At 41.0% G+C, this 6,668-nt stretch overlaps 1 non-coding gene across 1 annotated transcript; it reads right to left on the bottom strand.

The window, feature by feature from the left end:
• Positions 1–531: 531 nt before the first annotated feature.
• TRNAE-CUC (transfer RNA glutamic acid (anticodon CUC)) lies at positions 532–603 on the bottom strand. The gene has a single exon. It is a non-coding gene; the product is annotated as a tRNA-Glu (tRNA).
• Between the last annotated feature and the right edge of the window lie 6,065 nt (positions 604–6,668).

The raw sequence follows: 6,668 nt of genomic DNA, 5'->3' as shown, positions 1-6,668 counted from the left end.
AAACTGATCTCCAGGTGCTCTGTGAGGTAATGTAACAGGATCTCGCTGTGATAGGATATAAGGTGCGTAGATAAACCTCCACCTCCAAGAAAAATTGCTGCCTCTTACCAGATGGAAATGGTCTCTAAATTACAGGAGACCCAGGAGGCAGATGGCTGTACCCCAGCCAGGGATCCTTAAGCAGGCACTCAGCGTACGGGACCTGGGACTCACTCCACACAGCCTCAGCATTTTTGGAAATATTGCCATGTAAAAGATAAATTGCTCCACATAGTGTAAAATCCAGCGATTTATTGTATAAAAAATATAAAGGTTGCACTTACAAAAGCATCGTAAATTGCAGGCATGTAAAATAGAAAGCCGGCCGACTCCAAGAAAACCCGTGTCCTACGAGTCTGTGTATCGCGGTGTCGTCGGGACGTAGCTCCTCCTCCCTTAAAACCAGGCCGATGGATGGCGGAGCATTTTCTTGGCTCTACGAAGCAGAAACGCAGATGATAGTGCCCAGCTACTACCAGGGCAAAGAAGAATTTCCCTGACCGGGAATCGAACCCGGGCCACGGCGGTGAGAGCGCCGAATCCTAGCCACTAGACCACCAGGGAGAGGTGTATGTAAGCTAACCATTTTATTTAGTGACAGGAGCTTTGACTAGCGTTCAAAAAGTTTTAACAAAGCCTGTCCGAAGCCTTGTTTTTAAGTGTAAACTAGCCGTTAATGTGTGTTGAAGCTGAAACAAGTGTAAATGAGCCCTTAGTGTCCCTAACTGCTCCCCCTATTGCTGCTCAGGCCGGGGTGTACAAATGCTGCGGTTGTGATGTTTTGCTTTGTGGCTGTGCAGGATTTATACCTCCTGTCACGCTTGATATGAGGTACTGCCCATTGAGCATGACCCATTTGAGTGAATGGTGCCGTGCTGCAACCATCCAGCAATTGTGCACGGCACAATTGCTGCGTGCGGTTGCAGTGCAGTTGTCTGGTAATTAGGGCTGTGGGTCATGTTTTAGACAGCAAAGCAAGTCTAAATGAGTCCTTACTGTTTTTCCTGTCACACCTATGAATAAAACAACATAAACCATAGTCATAAAGTTTAAGTAAGCCTTTAAAAGAGAGCATATGATTGATATAATGTGCTTTCCAAGGGAATGATATAATATGCTAATGTAAAATCTGTTTGATTATGATCACATAATTTCTGAAAAAATATATACAGTTGTGCTCATAAGTGTACATACCCTGGAAGAATTTATGATTTCTTGGCCATTTTTCAGAGAATATGAATAATAACACTTTTCTTTCACTCATGATTAGTGTTTGGCTGAAGCTATTTATTATCAATCAACTGTGTTTACTTTTTTTAAATCATAATGACAACAGAAACTACCCAAATGACCCTGATCAAAAGTTTACACACCCCAGTTCTTAATACCGTGTATTGCCCTCGTTTAACATCAATGACAATGACAGTGGCTTGAAGTCTTTTGTGATATTTGTGGATGAGGCTCTTTATCTCATCAGATAGTAAAGCTTCCCATTCCTCTTGGCAAAAAACTTCCAGTTCCTGTAATGTCTTGGGCTGTTTTGCATGAACTGCACATTCAACCTTCAATTTATTCTGCTGTAGCCAATGCATGGTCGACTTGGCCTTGTGTTTTGGATCATCGTCAAGTTGGAATAACGTTTGATAACGTACTGCATTTATCTTGCCATCAATTTTGACCAAATTTCCTGTGCCTTTGTAGCTCACACATCCCCAAAACATCAGGGATCCACCTCCATGTTTCACAGTAGGAATGGTGTACCTTTCATCATAGGCCTTGTTGACTCCTCTCCAAATGTGGCGTTTATGTTTGTGGCCTAAAAGCTCAATTTTGGTCTCATCACTCCAAATGACTGTGCCAGAAGGTTTGAGGCTTGTCTCTGTGCTGTTTGGCATATTGTAAGCTGGATACTTTGTGGCATTTGCATAGTAATGGCTTTCTTCTGGTGACTCAACCATGCAGCCCATCTTTCTTCAAGTTCCTCCTTATTGTGCATCTTGAAACAGCCATACCACATGTTTTCAGAGAGTCCTGTATTTCACATGAAGTTATTTGTGGGTTTTTCTTTGCATCCCAAACAGTTTTCCTGGCAGTTACATAGTTACATAGTAGGTGAGGTTGAAAAAAGACACAAGTCCATCAAGTCCAACCTATGTGTGTGATTATATGTCAGTATTACATTGTATATTCCTGTATGTTGCGGTCGTTCATGTGCTTATCTAATAGTTTCTTGAAACTATCATTGCCCCCCACTGAGACCACCGCCTATGGAAGGGAATTACACATCCTTGCCGCTCTTACAGTAAAGAACCATCTACGTAGTTTAAGGTTAAACCTCTTTTCTTGTAATTTTAATGAGTGGCCACAAGTCTTGTTAAACTCCCTTCTGTGAAAAAGTTTTATCCCTATTGTGGGGTCACCAGTATGGTATTTGTATATTGAAATCATATCCCCTCTTAAGCATCTCTTCTCCAGAGAGAATAAGTTCAGTGCTCGCAACCTTTGCTCATAACTAATATCCTCCAGACCCTTTATTAGCCTTGTTGCCCTTCTTTGTACTCGCTCCATTTCCAGTACATCCTTCCTGAGGACTGGTGCCCAGAACTGGACAGCATTATCTAGGTGCGGCCGGACCAGAGTCTTGTAGAGCGGGAGAATTATCGTTTTATCTCTGGAATTTATCCCCTTTTTAATGCATGCCAATATTCTGTTTGCTTTGTTAGCAGCAGCTTAGCATTGCATGCCATTGCTGAGCCTATCATCTACATCCATCCCAGATTCCCCCAAAGGTTCTCCCCCCAGTGTATAGATTGCATTCATATTTATGCCACCCAAGTGCATTATTTTACATTTTTCTACATTGAACCTCATTTGCAATGTAGTTGCCCACCCTATTAATTTGTTCAGATCTTTTTGCAAGGTTTCCACATCCTGTGGAGAAGTTATTGCCCTGCTTAGCTTAGTATCGTCCGCAAATACAGAGATTGAACTGTTTACCCCATCCTCCAGGTAATTTATGAACGAATTAAAAAGGATTGGTCCCAGCACAGAACCCTGGGGGACCCCACTACCCACCCCTGACCATTCTGAGTACTCCCCATTTATCACCACCCTCTGAACTCACCCTTGTAGCCAGTTTTCAATCCATGTACTCACCCTATGGTCCATGCCAATGGACCTTATTTAGTACAGTAAATGTTTATGGGGAACTATGTCAAATGCTTTTGCAAAATCCAGATACACCACGTCTACGGGCCTTCTTTATCTAGCTGGCAACTCACCTCCTCATAGAAGGTTAGTAGAATGGTTTGACAAGAACGATTCTTCATGAATCCACGCTGATTACTGCTAATGATACCGTTCTCATTACTAAAATCTTGTATATAGTCCCTTATCATCCCCTCCAAGAGTTTACATACAATTGATGTTAGGCTAACTGGTCTGTAATTCCCAGGGATGTATTTTGGGCCCTTTTTAAATATTGGTGCTACATTGGCTTTTCTCCAATCAGCTGGTACCATTCCAGTCGGTAGACTGTCAGTAAAAATTAGGAACAATGGTCTGACAATTACTTGACTGAGTTCCCTAAGTACCCTTGGGTGCAAGCCATCTGGTCCCGGTGATTTATTAATGTCAAGTTTCCCAAGTCTAATTTTAATTCTGTCCTCTGTTAACCATGGAGGTGCTTCCTGTGATGTGTAATGAGGATAAACTCTGCAGTTTTGGTTACTGAAGCCCCCAATTCCCTCGTGAAGACTGAGGAGAAGAATACATTTAATACCTTTGCCATCTCCCCATCCTTTGTTTATGGGGCCAATATGGTCTATCCTCCCTTTTTTACTGTTTACATACTTAAAGAATTTCTTGGGATATTTTTTTTGCTCTCCTCCACTGTGTGTCTTTCATGTTCTATCTTAGCCGTCCTTATTTCACCCTTACATTTGTAGCAGTTGTGGCTGAAGTTTTAGTTAGTCTACCTGACCATGGTTTGGTTTTGTTAAATCAGGTTAGGGAGTCTCCAAACAAGATATTCAGATGAGATAGTAGATCCAGATAGGTGCATTCTTATTCACTGAAGTTGAGAGACACAACACACACTGATATTCAGCTTTACCAGGCGGAATGAAGAAGGAAGTGTCTCTGACTTACAAACCTCAAGTTTAACAATATATACGTATGAATATGCATAAGGTCTAGGCATGTTATTGGTGTGATCGTATAGTTTAGACCAATCAGCATTCATAACATTCACAAGGGAACAGTTAAGTAGGTGGTTACATCATGTGACTGATAGAAAGTGCAAGAAAACATGGGCGCCGCCATAATGGTACTGGATCAGTCCAGCTAGATAAGACAGTCAATTTCTTGGAGCAAAAAGGGAGTAAACTTTTGCTTCCTATCTGGAGGTCATTACATTGCATTACAAATTCTTAAAGTGATAGTCTCTCTCTCTTTCTCTCTTTCTCTCTTTCTCTCTCTCTCTCTCTCTCTCTCTCTCTCTCTATATATATATATCAACATTATCAGACCCCTATGATTCAACTCATTTCCCTTCCTCTTGACCCCTATGGAGGTGTCACTACCATATCTTCTCTACCTAGTATGATACCCGAGGGTCCACAGTACTACTTCACAGTAGTGGAGTAAAGTTCCTCTTACGGTGTATGTGGATACATATCTTAACTCATTTGCATCACCCATCTCGGCATCATACGAATCTGCTAATCTGGCTATTTGATAATACTTTATCTCTTATACTATCTCTTCCTTGGGGTCATCTTCCTCAGTTCTAACTATCATTGTAGTAATCTTTTGTAATCCACATTTAGCACATCTGAAAAAAACAAATAAGCAAGCAATCCTATAACTATAATTCCTATAAGAAAAAAAAAAAATTTCTGATGAATCCATGAAAATGTACCATTTCTAAACAAAGTGTAATCTGGGTTTGTCATATTTCCTATCATAATGCCATATTGTATACCTTTTTTCCTTACTAAATAAGGGGATATTTCAAAGGGTCTTAAGTTATATTCAGCATTAAATGTATTTTCACAATAATAGAACATTTGTGGTATTCTGGACATATTAGTATTTGGGCAGCTTTGTATTGCTTAAACTCAAAATTAAAGTAAATGGGTACTAGGTGTGTGCCCTTGTTTAAACTGTCTGGCCTATGTGAACATATCTAGCAAATTACTCCTTATGCCTGTTAGCATGTGCAATTTGTACAGGTGATTTTCCTCTATAGCCTTGACTGCTAAGATCAAGCAAATGCATAACAGTAGTTTGCTCATCTTTTGAAATTAGCTGTACTTTCTTGAAATGGCTGGCATGTATCCACATCACTTTACAGCTGTGGCAGTTGTCAGTAACACTTGGTTGGGTCCTTCAAACTTTGGTCCTAAAGGTACTTTCACATGTTCCTTTACTAGGACCCAATCACCTGGTTGTAAATCATAATTCCAGTTACTTGATCTGGATCTGGAATGGAATCAAAAACAAACTTGTGCATCGCAGTTAGTTGCTTGAATTAGACAATTACATAAAAAACGAAATCATTATACATTACAGTAGTCCAGGGATATGCAATTAGCGGACCTCCAACTGTTGCAAAACTACAAGTACCATCATGCCTCTGCCTCTGGGTTTCATGCTTCTGGCTGTCAGAGTCTTGCTATGCCTCATGGGACTTTCTTAGTCTGCAACAGATGGAGGTCCGCTAAATTGCATAACTCTGCAGTAGTCTAATGTAGAAAATACAACCCTGTCTTAAGTGGGCCCAGAAAACAAAATCTCATAAGGGCTCAAGTTCTCTGACATATAAGTAGGGGTAGTCCTGATGATGTAAAGAACCAGAGGCAACAGTTCTGGCCATTGTTTCTTTACTGACCCGTCTTCTCTTTTCCTGCATTGATTTAGCTAGCCTGTCTTTAATTATTCCACTATATTTTTCTACCTTTCCTAAACTATGAGGATGATAAGGGCATAGAAGGCCTGCTCAATTGCCAAGTCCTTGCATATACAGTATCTCACAAAAGTGAGTACAGCCATCGCATTTTTGTAAATATTTTATTATATCTTTTCATGTGATAACACTGAAGAAATTACACTTTGCTACAATGTAAACATAGTGAGTGTACAGCTTGTATAACAGTGTAAATTTGCTCTCCCCTCAAAATAACTCTACACACAGCCATTAATGTCTAAACTGCTGGCAACAAAAGTGAGTACACCCCTAAGTGAGGCCACCAGCATTTTCCATCACTGCTTTAACCCTCTTGGGCATGGAGTTCCCCAGAGCTTCACAGGTTGCCACTGGAGTCCTCTTCCACTCCTCCATTATGACATCATGGAGCTGGTGGATGTTAGAGACCTTGCGCTCCTCCATCCTCCATTTGAGGATGCCCTACAGATGCTCAATAGGGTTTAAGTCTGGAGACATGCTTGGCCAGTACATCACCTTTACCCTCAGCTTCTTTAGCAAGGCAGTGGTCTTCTTGGAGGTGTTTGGGGTCGTTATCATGTTGGAATACTGCCCTTTGGCCAAGTCTCTGAATGGGGAGGGGATCATGCTCTGCTTCAGTATGTCACAGTACATGTTGGCTTTCATGGTTCCCTCAATGATC

This window comes from Aquarana catesbeiana, linkage group LG05 (assembly GCF_042186555.1).
Source record: "Aquarana catesbeiana isolate 2022-GZ linkage group LG05, ASM4218655v1, whole genome shotgun sequence".
Lineage (NCBI taxonomy): Eukaryota > Metazoa > Chordata > Amphibia > Anura > Ranidae > Aquarana > Aquarana catesbeiana.
Note: the sequence above shows the minus strand (reverse complement) of the source record. Positions and strands in the feature narration are given on the sequence as shown.